The sequence below is a fragment of the Salmo salar genome, chromosome ssa01 (assembly GCF_905237065.1).
Source record: "Salmo salar chromosome ssa01, Ssal_v3.1, whole genome shotgun sequence".
Classification (NCBI taxonomy): domain Eukaryota; kingdom Metazoa; phylum Chordata; class Actinopteri; order Salmoniformes; family Salmonidae; genus Salmo; species Salmo salar.
In genome coordinates this window covers 13,726,407-13,738,769 of record NC_059442.1, presented here as the reverse complement: position 1 = coordinate 13,738,769, position 12,363 = coordinate 13,726,407, and positions in this window count along the sequence as shown.

The window sequence follows — 12,363 nt, the reverse complement described above, 5'->3', positions numbered from 1 at the left end:
GACCTGACATTTGAGTTCTGTTATACTCACAGACACCATTCAAACAGTTTTAGAAAATTTAGGGTGTTTTCTATCCATATGTAATAAGTATATGCATATTCTAGTTACTGGGTAGGAGTGGTAACCAGATTAAATCGGGTATGTTTTTTATCCAGCCGTGTCAATACTGTCCCCTATCCTAAACAGGTTAAACAAAGACCTGTAAACAGGTCAACATTCACAAAGCCGCAGGGCAAGATGGATAACCAGGACCTTTACTCCAATCTTGCGCTGACCAACTGGCAAGTGTCTTCACTGACATTTTCAACCTGTCCCTGACTGAGTCTGTAATACCAACATGTTTCAAGCAGACTGCCATAGTCCCTGTGCCCAAGAACACTAAGGTAACCTGCCTATATGACTACTGACACGTGGCACTCATGTCTGTAGCCATGAAGTGCTTTGAAAGGCTGGTCATTGCTCACATCAACACCATTACCCCAGAAACCCTGGACCCACTCCAATTTGCATACCGCCCCAACAGATCCACAGGTGATGCAATCTATATTGCACTCCACACAGCCCTTTCCCATCTGGACCAAAGGAACACCTACGTGAGAATGCTATTAATTTACTATGGCTCAGCGTTCCACACCATAGTGCCCTCAAAGCTCATCACTAAGCTAAGGACCCTGGGACTAAACACCTCCCTCTTCAACTGGATCATGGAGTTCCTGACGGGCTGCCCCCAGGTGGTAAGGGTAGGTACCAACATCTGATCCTCAACACAGGGGTCCCTCAGGGGTGCGTGCTCAGTCCCCTCCTGGAATCCCTGTTCACCCATGACTGCATGGTCAGGCACGACTCCAACACCATGAATAAGTTTGCCGACATCACAACAGTGGTAGGCCTGATCACTGACAGCGATGAGACAGCCTATAGGGAGGAGGTCAGAGATGTGGTTCCAGGAAAACAACCTCTCCCTCAACGTCCAAACACACCAAGACAGTCGTGAAGAGGGCACAACAAAGATTGAAACAATTTGGCATGGGTCCTCAGATCCTCAAAAACTTCTACAGCTGCACCATCGAGAGCATCCTGACTGGTACTGGGAGGAGGTCAGAGACTTGGCCGTGTGGTGCCAGGATAATAACCTCTCCCTCCTTTTTCTGAGTGACTCGTTCATTTTAATTTTTTGTTTGACATGCTAGTGCGTAATACACGCTCCTCCGACTCAGCGGCTCCAGAGACGTGCTCCAACCACCGAATGTCTGTCATGTGTGCAGGAAAATAGATCATGTTTAGAACTAATAATTGATCGCATGGTGCAAGAATGACTGCAATCAATTGATTGTTTAATGTTATGATGGACACAACAGCTTTGTATATCCAAAACAAACACAGCCTCTGCCATAGCAGCAGGAAGTAGGGGTGCTGAGGGGGCTGCAGCTACCTGAAATCTGAATATAAAAATAATGCTGAACGAAAGTATAAAGGCAACATGCAACACTTTGAAATATTTTACTGAGTTATAGTTCATAGAAGGAAATCAGTCAATTAAAATAAATTCATTAGACCCTAATCTATGGATTTCACATGACTGGGCAGTGGTACCATGGTTGGGCCTAGGAGGGCATAGGCCCATTCACTGGGGAGCCAGGCCCAGCCAATTAGCATATGTTTTCCCCACAAAAAGGCATTATTACAAAAATAAATACTCCTCAGTTTCATCAGCTGTCCGGGTGGCTGGTCTCAGACAATCCCGCAGATGAAGAAGCTGGATGTGGAGGTCCTGGGCTGGCATGATTACACGTGGCTTGTGGTTGTGAGGCCGGTTGGATGCACTGTTAAATTCTTCAAAATGATGTTAGAGGCAGCTTATGGTAGAGAAAGGAACATTAAATTATCTGGCAACAGCTCTGGTGGACATTCCTGCAGTCAGCATGCCAGTTGCATGCTCCCTCAACTTGAGAATTATGGCATTGTGTTGTGTAACAAAACTGCACATTTTATGGTGGCCGTTTATTGTCCCCAGCACGAGTTTGACCTGTATGATCATGATGTTTAATCAGCTTCTTGATATGCCACACCTATTAGGTTTATGGATAATCTGACAAAGTAGACACATTTGTGTAGACAATTTGAGATAAATTATATTTTTATTCCCATGAAACATTTCTGGGATCTTTTATTTCAGCTCATGAAACGTGACAAACACTTTACATGTTGCGTTTATATTTTTGTTCAGTATATATTTCAATTTTTTCACAAGGGTAGTGCACTGTTCGTTTACTAGTGCTGTATTAGCATACTGAGTTGCCATGTCTGTAGCGTGGGCAGTCATCATTGTGTGTGCTCCTCCTGCGTGCTCTGGGCATTGCTGACTCAAATGAACGAAATGCGTTGAAAGATTCGTTCTCTTGACTGAACGAGTCGAGAAGATCAGCGTTGTTACAAAGAGTTGAACTTCACATCACTAATGACCAAACTGAAAGCCACGCCGTTTGCCACTGTTTGTTTACAGAGCGGAGGCGGGGCTGGACTAGACCGGGTGCAGTGGAGAGAGTCTGAGCCATTTTTTCCATGTCGGCGGGGCGACAGCCAGAAGGAGCTCAAGATTTCCCACTATTCTCTTTTTTATTTCATTTTGGGGATATGGTTCTCTTCCACCAGCACGGCCAGCAGAACAAGAGGGAAGAAAACGTAGGGTTAAGTGCCTTGCTCAAGGGCACATCGACAGATTTTTCACTTTTCCGGCTCAGGTATTTGAAACAAATCAAATCGTATTTGTCACATGCGCCAAATACAACAGGTGCAACCTTACAGTGAAATGCTTACTTACAAGCCCTTAACCAACAATGCAGTTTTAAGAAAAGTAAGTGTTAAGTAAACAATATAAATAAAAAATAATTAAAGAGCAGCAGTAAAATAACAGTACCGAGGCTATGTACAGGGGGTACCGGTACATAATCAATGTGCAGTGGAACACGTTAGTTGAGGTAATTGAGGTAATATGTAAGTGTTGGTAGAGTTAAAGTGACCATGCATAGATAATAAACAGAGAGTAGCGGCAGCGTAAGAGTATAAAGGTCCTGGATGGCAGGAAGCTTGGCCCCAGTGATGTGCTCGGCCGTACGCACTACCCTCTGTAGTGCCTTGCGGCCGAGCAGTTGCCATACCAGGTAGTGATGCAACCAGTCAGGATGCTCTCAATGGTGCAGCTGTAGAGAATGCCACGTGTGTGCAAAGCTGTAATCAAGGCAAAGGGTGGCTACTTTGAAGAATCTCAATTATAAAATATATTTTGATTTGTTTAGCACTTTTTTGGATACTACATGATTCCATATGTGTTATTTCATAGTTTTGTTGTCTTCACTATTATTCTACAATGTAGAAAATATAGAAAAACCCTTGAATGAGTAGGTGTCCAAGCTTTGGACATGTACTGTATTTTATTTATCTTTATTTAACTAGGCAAGTCAGTTAAGAACAAATTCTTATTTTCAATGACGGCCTAGGAACAGTGGGTTAACTGCCAGATTTTTACCTTGTCAGCTCGGGGATTCGATCTTGCAGCCTTTCGGTTACTAGTCCAACGCTCTAACCACTAGGCTACCTGCCGCCCCACTAGGCTACCTGCCGCCCCACTAGGCTACCTGCCGCCCCACTAGGCTACCTGCCGCCCCACTAGGCTACCTGCCACCCCACTAGGCTACCTGCCACCCCACTAGGCTACCTGCCACCCCACTAGGCTACGTGCCGTATTAAGTTACACACACTATAATCATTATATCTACATAATGCATACAAAATATTGTTGCAGAGATCCCTCTGCAGCCTCTGTCACCAAAAGATGCCTCAAGTATGGAATATAAATCATCTCAAGTGTGCGCATTGAAATCAAAGCGACACCAGGCTTTAAAAGGGTGTGAGAACTCAAGGAGTCCTCCTCACAGTGAGGGGACATTAGTTAGCAGGAACTTGGCATCTCTGGAGAGGAAGCAGACCCCTGGCTTACTCTGGCCCCAGGTCTGCTGCAGTGCCTCCCGGTCCAGTTTGTTGAGCTTCTGGGAGCACAGACACAGGTCCTGGAGCTGGACTGACAAGTCGTCCAAGCTAGAGCTGTCCCAGGGTCTGGATACCTGACAACCAGAAGAAAGAGAGAGAGGGAACAAATTAGGACTAAGAGAGAGACAATGTCAGACTGAGAACCAACAGACTACTATAGGCCTACTGTACCTTGGAGGTTGAGATAGGTCAAAGGTTGCTGGGTGGAGAGGGGTGCCGAGTCCCGCTGAGGTCACTGCCGGGTTCCCTGACAGGTCCACAGACACCACGGGGAGACAGACAGGCAGGCACCTGGACAGCAGGAAACAGAACTAACAGATCTCAGTACTGGACAGTCAGGTCTCATGATCCAGAGGTAGTGTACAGGGCAGACACTTGGAAAATACCCAGGCAGCTCAACTAGCTAAATACAGAAGGACTAGGGTGATATACATTAATAGAAACCACAAACACATTATTGGCGAGGGTGGAAACGCTGCCGTCCATCAGTCCATTTCCCGCCAGATTCAGGTGGGTAAGGGAGCAGTCATTCTGTGGAACACACAAAGGACCAATCAGAACCATGTTCTCTGACTCCTTTTTCATTTTCAGCAATGGACCAATCAAATCACAGTGTACACACTTTAAGATACAACCATTGTATCCTAACTACCTTATCAGCACATACTTCTTAGCTTGAATACCAAAGGCAAAGTTGTGCAGCAGATAAGTGGATGACAAACTTCCTTTTCAACCTGTGAAATGTTTTCACAACTTGCAAGGCGCCTGCCTCAGACCTGTCGTTTAGGTTTACTGGTTAGCAGACCACAGATAACAAGCGTTTTACAGAGAAACAAAAGTTTCATTACCAGAAACCCAACCAATTCTTTCAACAAATTCCGTTTAAAGCTTCTTATCATTTTACTGATTCATTTACTGTATTTGCAGTCTTCATCGTGTACCTTCCTGGACAAATTTCCTCTACTAAGTATATACTTACTGTAGATACTGTGATAGTTTTTCCAGTTCTTTAGACAAACAATGCATAATTCATGTCAAAGTACACAATATAAATACTTCATTTGAATTTGTGTGTGTGTATATATGTGTGTGCATTTGTGTATGTGTGTGTGTTTACCTGGGAAAGGAGGACTGACAGATGATCTAAAGCAGGGTGGTCAGCGGGTCCACAGTGAATGGCAGACAGTGGAGAGGCAGAGTCTTCAGGACCAGTTCAAAGACTGTAGAACTCAGGGCGTTATGGGACAGATTCACCGACTTCAGGTGCCCTGTGCCTGTAGGACGATGACATGATTCTGATTCTTAGGTCACATTTCAAGAACCACCTCACAGATAGAAATGTATCTATGTGGAGTTCAAAATTGGTGTCCCTCCAGGTTCCATTCTGGCTCCTGTGCTTTTCACCATTTATATAAATGTTCTAATGCTAATGATATTTGTCATATCAAGTCACCAAGATAGCTTAGCAGTCGGACCTCTGTTTGTCTTGTCCCGTCCTGTATCGTTTTCCTTGTATATATTTTTAACATTTTTAATCTCAATTTCCATCTACGGACTGAACATACTCTCCTGCAACCCGCCTCACCCACTGTGGTAAAGATCTGCAATCTTTTTTATACTTTAGAACTGCGTGATATCAACCCAGAGCATATTGGACTGCTTTTTCTCTACCACATCTCCGGGTTCCTACCGCAAGCTCTGAACCTTTACACCTGATCATCACAGCTAGCTAGCTGCTATCCGAGTGGCTACTCCTGGCTAACGTCTCTGTCCCGAAGCATGCACCAGTTAGCCTGTAGCTAGCCTCGAGCTAGGCCCATCTCCCGGCTAGCCGAAGAGGTCCATCAGCCAATTCCTGGGTGACAATACCTCTTTTGCCAATTGGCCTGGACCCTTTACTGCCAACACAGAGCCCCGCCAATCAATCACGACTGCTCTGCAGACGTAACCGTCCAAGGGGGTTTCAACAGGCTCTTCGTTGCGACGTCACCCGGAGGCCCATCTGCTAGCCTGCTAGCCCCGGCCCGCTAGCTGTCTGAATCGCTGTGTCTCCAGCTCGCCTAGCTACTCACTGGACCCTATGATCACTCGGCTACACATGCCTCTCCCTAATGTCAAAATGCCTTGTCTATTGCTGTTTTGGTTAGTGATTATTGTCTTATTTCACTGTAGAGCCTCCAGCCCTGCTCAATATGCCCTTTTGTTCCACCCCCCATACATGCAGTGACCTCACCTGGCTTAAATGGTACCTCTAGAGACAAATCATCTCTCATCATCATTCAATGCCTAGGTTTACCTCCACTGTACTCACATCCTACCATACTCTTGTCTGTACATTATGCCTTGAATCTATTCTTCCGCGCCCAGAAATCTGCTCCTTTTACTCTCTGGTCCGAACGCACTAGACGACCAGTTCTTATAGCCTTTAGCCGTACCCTTATCCTAGTCCTCCTCTGTTCCTCTGGTGATGTAGAGGTTAACCCAGGCCCTGCAGCCCCCAGCATCACTCCCATTCCCCAAGCGCTCTCATTTGTTGACTTCTGTAACCATAAAAGCCTTCTCCCTAAGTTAGTTTTATTCACCGCTTTAGCACACTCTGCCAACCTGGATGTCCTAGCTGTGTCCGAATCCTGGCTTAGGAAGGCCACCAAAAATCCTGACATTTCTATCCCTAACTATAACATTTTCCGACAAGATAGAACTGCCAAAGGGGGCGGAGTGGCAATCTACTGCAGAGATAGCCCATAGAGTTCTGTCATTCTATCCAGGTCTGTGCCTAAACAATTCGAGCTTCTACTTTTAAAAATCCACTTTTCCAGAAACAAGTCTCTCACCATTGCCGCTTGTTATAGACCCCCTTCAGCCCCCAGCTGTTCCCTGGACACCATATGTGAATTGATCGCCCCCCATCTATCTTCAGAGTTCGTACTGTTAGGTGACCTAAACTGGGACATGCTTAACACCCCGTTCATCCTACAATCTAAGCTAGATGCCCTCAATCTCACACAAATTATCAAAGAACCTACCAGGTACAAGCCTAAATCCGTAGCCATGGGCACCCTCTTAGATATCATCCTGACCAACTTGCCCTCTAAATACACCTCTGCTGTCTTCAACCAGGATCTCAGCGATCACTGCCTCATTGCCTGCATGCGTAATGGATCCACGGTCAAATGACCACCCCTCATCACTGTCAAACGCTCCCTAAAACACTTCAGCGAGCAGGCCTTTCTCATCAACCTGGCCCGGGTATCCTGGAAGGATATTGACCTCATCCCGTCAGTAGAAGATGCCTGGTTGCTCTTCAAAAGTGCTTTACCCACCATCTTAAATAAGCATGCCCCATTCAAAAAATGTATAACTAAGAACAGATATAGCTCTTGGTTCACTCCAGACTTGACTGCCCTTGACCAGCACAAAAACATCCAGTGGTGTTCTGCATTAGCATCGAATAGCCCCCCGATATGCAACTTTTCAGGGAAGTCAGGAACCAATATACTCAGTCAGTTAGGAAAGCTAAGGCTAGCTTTTGCAAAAAGAAATTTGCATCCTGTAGCACTAATTCCAAAAAGTTCTGGGACTGTCACGTCCTGACCAGTGTAAGAGGTCATTTGCCATAGTAGAGTGGTCAGGGCGTGACAGGTGATTGTTCTGGGTGGTTTTGGGGTTTTCTGTTTCTAGGTGGGATTGTTCTAGATGTCTATTTCTATGTGTTAGTTTCCATGTTTTGGCCGGGTATGGTTTCCAATCAGAGGCAGGTGTCTTTCATTGTCTCTGATTGGAAGCCATACTTAGGCAGCCTGTTTTCCATTGGGGTTTGTGGGTAGTTGTTTCCGTTTAGTCTAGTGTACCTGACGGGACTGTGATCGGTCGTTTGTTTTTTGTTGAAGTGTATTCATTAAAGAAAAGGAATGAGCACTTTACACGCTGCGCCTTGGTCTCCATTCAACGACCCCTGTGACAGGGACACTGTAAAGTCCATGGAGAATAAGATCACCTCCTCCCAGATGCCCACTGCACTGAGGATAGGAAACACTGTCACCACTGATAAATCTACGATAATCGATCATTTCAATAAAAAATGTTCTACGGCTGGCTATGCTTTCCACCTGGCTACCCCTACCCCGGCCAACATCTCAGCACCCCCAGCAACTTGCCCAAGCCACCCCGCTTCTCCTTCACCCAAATCCAGACAGCTAATGTTCTGAAAGAGCTGCATAATCGGGATCCCTACAAATCTGATGGACTAGACAATCTGGACCCTCTCTTTCTAAAATTATCCGCCGAAATTGTTGCAATCCTTGTTACTAGCCTATTCAACCTCTCTTTTGTATCATCTGAGACCCCAAAGAAAGGAAAGCTGCCGCGGTCATCCCCTTCTTCAAAGGGGGAGACACTCTAGACCTAAACTGTTATAGACCTATATCCATCCTGCCCTGTCTTTCTAAAGTCTTAGAAAGCCAAGTTAACAAACCCATTTCGAATCCCACCGTACCTTCTCCACTATGCAATCTGGTTGCCAAGCTGGTCATGGGTGCACCTCAGCCACGCTCAAGGTCCTAAACGATATCATAACCGCCATCGATAAAAGACAGTACTGTGCAGTCGTATTCATTGACCTGGCCAAGGCTTTCGACTCTGTCAATCACAGCATTCTGATCGGCAGACTCAATAGACTTAGCTTCTCAAATGACTGCCTCGCCTGGTTCACCAACTACTTCTCAGATAGAGTTCAATGTGTCAAATTGGAGGGCCTGTTGTCCGGACCTCTGGTAGTCTCTATGGGGGTGCCACAGAGTTCAATTCTCGGGCCGACTCTTTTCACTGTATATATCAATGATGTCGCTCTTGTTGCTGGTGATTCTCTGATCCACCTCTACACAGACAATACCATCCTGTATTCATCTGGCCCAACAAACCTCCAAACGAGCTTTAACTCCATACAACACTCCTTCCGTGGCCTCCAACTGCTTTTAAATGCTTGTAAAACTAAGTGCATGCTCTTCAACCGATTGCTGCCCGCACCCTCCCGCCCGACTAGCATCACTACTCTGGACGGTTTTGACTTATAATATGTGGACAACTACAAAAACCTAGGTGTCTGGTATGACTGTAAACTCTCCTTCCAGACTCACATTAAGCATCTTCAATCCAAAATTAAATCTAGAATTGGCTTCCTATTTCACAACAAAGCCTCCTTCACTCATGCTGCCAAACATTCCCTCGTAAAACTGACTGACCTCACTAACTTTAAGCATCAGCTATCTCAGCAGCTTACAGATCACTGTACCTGTACACAGCCAATCTGCAAATAGCACACCCAACTACCTCATCCCCATATTGTTACTTATACTGGGGTGCAAAAGAGCAAGAGGATATCTACTTGCGCATCATCATCTGCACATCTATCACTCCAGTGTCATGCAAAATTGTAATCATTTCACTTCTATGGCCTATTTATTGCCTTACCTCCCTACTCTTCTACATTTGCACACACTGTACATAGATATTTCTATTGTGTTATTGACTGTATGTTTGTTTATGTGTAACCCTGTGTTGTTGTTTTTGTCGCAATGCTTTGCTTTATCTTGGCCAGGTCGCAGTTGTAAATGAGAACTTGATCTCAACTGGCCTACCTGGTTAAATAAAGGTAAAAAAAATAATTAATAAATATCACTGTTAGGGCTAGGGGGCAGTATTTACACGGCCGGATAAAAAACGTACCCGATTTAATCTGGTTACTACTCCTACCCAGTAACTAGAATATGCATATAATTATTGGCTTTGGACAGAAAACACCCTAAAGTTTCTAAAACTGTTTGAATGGTGTCTGTGAGTATAACAGAACTCATATGGCAGGCAAAAACCTGAGAAGATTCCATGCAGGAAGTGGCCTGTCTGACAAGTTGTTGTTCTTCTTGCCTCTGTTTATTGAAGACTGAGGATCTTTGCTGTAACGTGACACTTCCTACGGCTCCCATAGGCTCTCAGAGCCCGGGAAAAAGCTGAATGATGTCATTCCAGCCCCAGACTGAAACACATTTGCGCTTTTGGCAAGTGGCCGATAAGAGGATAATGGGCTTAGGCGCGTGCACGAGTCGATCCCGTGCTTTATTTTCTTTCGTCTATTTACCTAAACGCAGATTCCCGGTCGGAATATGATCGCTTTTTTACGAGAAAAATGGCATAAAAATGTATTTTAAACAGCGGTTGACATGCTTCGAAGTACGGTAATGAAATATTTAGAAATCTTTTGTCACGAAATGCGCCATGCTCGTAACCCTTATTTACCATTCGGATAGTGTCTTGAACGCGCGAACAAAACGCCGCTGTTTGAACATAACTATGGATTATTTGGGACCAAACCAAAATTTGTTATTGAAGTAGAAGTCCTGGGAGTGCATTCTGACGAAGAACACCAAAGGTAATCAAACTTTTCTAATAGTAAATCGGAGTTTGGTGAAGGCTAAACTTGCTGGGTGTCTAAATAGCTAGCCCTGTGATGCCGGGCTATCTACTTAGAATATTGCAAAATGTGCTTTCACCAAAAAGCTATTTTAAAATCGGACATATCGAGTGCATAGAGGAGTTCTGTATCTATAATTCTTAAAATAATTGTTATGCTTTTTGTGAACGTTTATCGTGAGTAATTTAGTAAATTGTTAGTAAATTCACCGGAAGTTTGCGGGGGGTATGCTAGTTCTGAACGTCACATGCTAATGTAAAAAGCTGGTTTTTGATATAAATATGAACTTGATTGAACAAAACATGCATGTATTGTACAACATAATGTCCTAGGTGTGTCATCTGATGAAGATCATCAAAGGTTAGTGCTGCATTTAGCTGTCTTCTGGGTTTTTGTGACAGTATATGCTAGCTTGAAAAATGGGTGTCTGATTATTTCTGGCTGGGTACTCTGCTGACATAATCTAATGTTTTGCTTTCATTGTAAAGCCTTTTTGAAATCGGACAGTGTGGTTAGATTAACGAGAGTCTTGTCTTTAAAATGCTGTAAAATAGTCATATGTTTGAGAAATTGAAGTAATAGCATTTCTAAGGTATTTGAATAACGCGCCACAGGATTCCACTGGCTGTTACGTAGGTGGGACGATTTGGTGCCACCTACCCTAGAGAGGTTTTAATGAGCCTGTTTACCTGCCAGGGTGCTGGCCAGTACGAGGCGGTGATGCTGCTTACCTGTGAGGGTGCTGGCCAGTAGGAGGCAGTGCTGCTGATTACCTGCGAAGGCACTGGCCAGTAGGAGGCTGTGTAGCTACAGGCAGCAGGCTGTGAGGCTGCAGGTTGGCAGTGAGAGGCTGGCCAGTAGAAGCAAGGCTGACAGCAGGCAGGACAGGGTCCATCACCCAGCGGGTTCACACTCCGGTCCAACTCTGCCAGACACTACGAGAGGGGAGAGGAGAGGGAGAGTGGAGAGACAAGATTTTGTGTAAAATACAGCCTCATATGTCAGAGTCAGACCATTTCCCAACCACAAACACCTAGCCTGGCCTGTCCTGCACACCCACTGCTGCCTGTCAGGCTACTGCAGAAAGTGGGGCGGGGCTGTGACCATCACTGAACAGAGTGTACTGAATCATGGGCCCCTAAAAGGCCGTATAGGGACATACCACAGAGTCGTTCAAGTTAGTATCATACAGTGCCTTCAGAAAGTATTCACACCCCTAGACTTTTTCCACATTTTGTTGTGTTACAGCCTGAATTTAAAATGTATTAAATTTAGATTTTTTTTTGTCACTGCCCTACACACAATACCCCATAATGTAAAAATGAAAATCTAAAATGTCTTGAGTGAAATAAATATTCAAACCTAAATAAGTTCAGGAGTTCAAATGTGCTTAACAAGTCACATAATACCTTGCATGGACTAACTCTGTGTTCAATAATAGTGTTTAACATGAACTTTGAATGACTACCTCATCTCTGTACCTCACACGTACAATTATATGTAAGGTCCCTCAGTCGAGCAGTGAATTTCAAACACAGATTCAATCACAAAGACCAGGGAGGTTTTCTAGTGCCTCGCAATGAAGGGCACCTATTTGTAGATGGGTAAAAATTCAAAACGCAGACATTGAATATCCCTTTGAGCATGGTGAAGTTATTAATTACACTTTGGATGGTTGATCAATATAATCAGTTACTACAAAGATACAGGCGTCCTTCCTAACTCTGTTCCCAGAGAGGAAGGAAACCTCTCCGGGATTTCATCATGAGATCAGCGGTGACCTTGAAATAGTGGCAGAGTTTAATGGCTGTGATAGGAAAAAACTGAGGATGGATGTCAAGTGCCTGCTC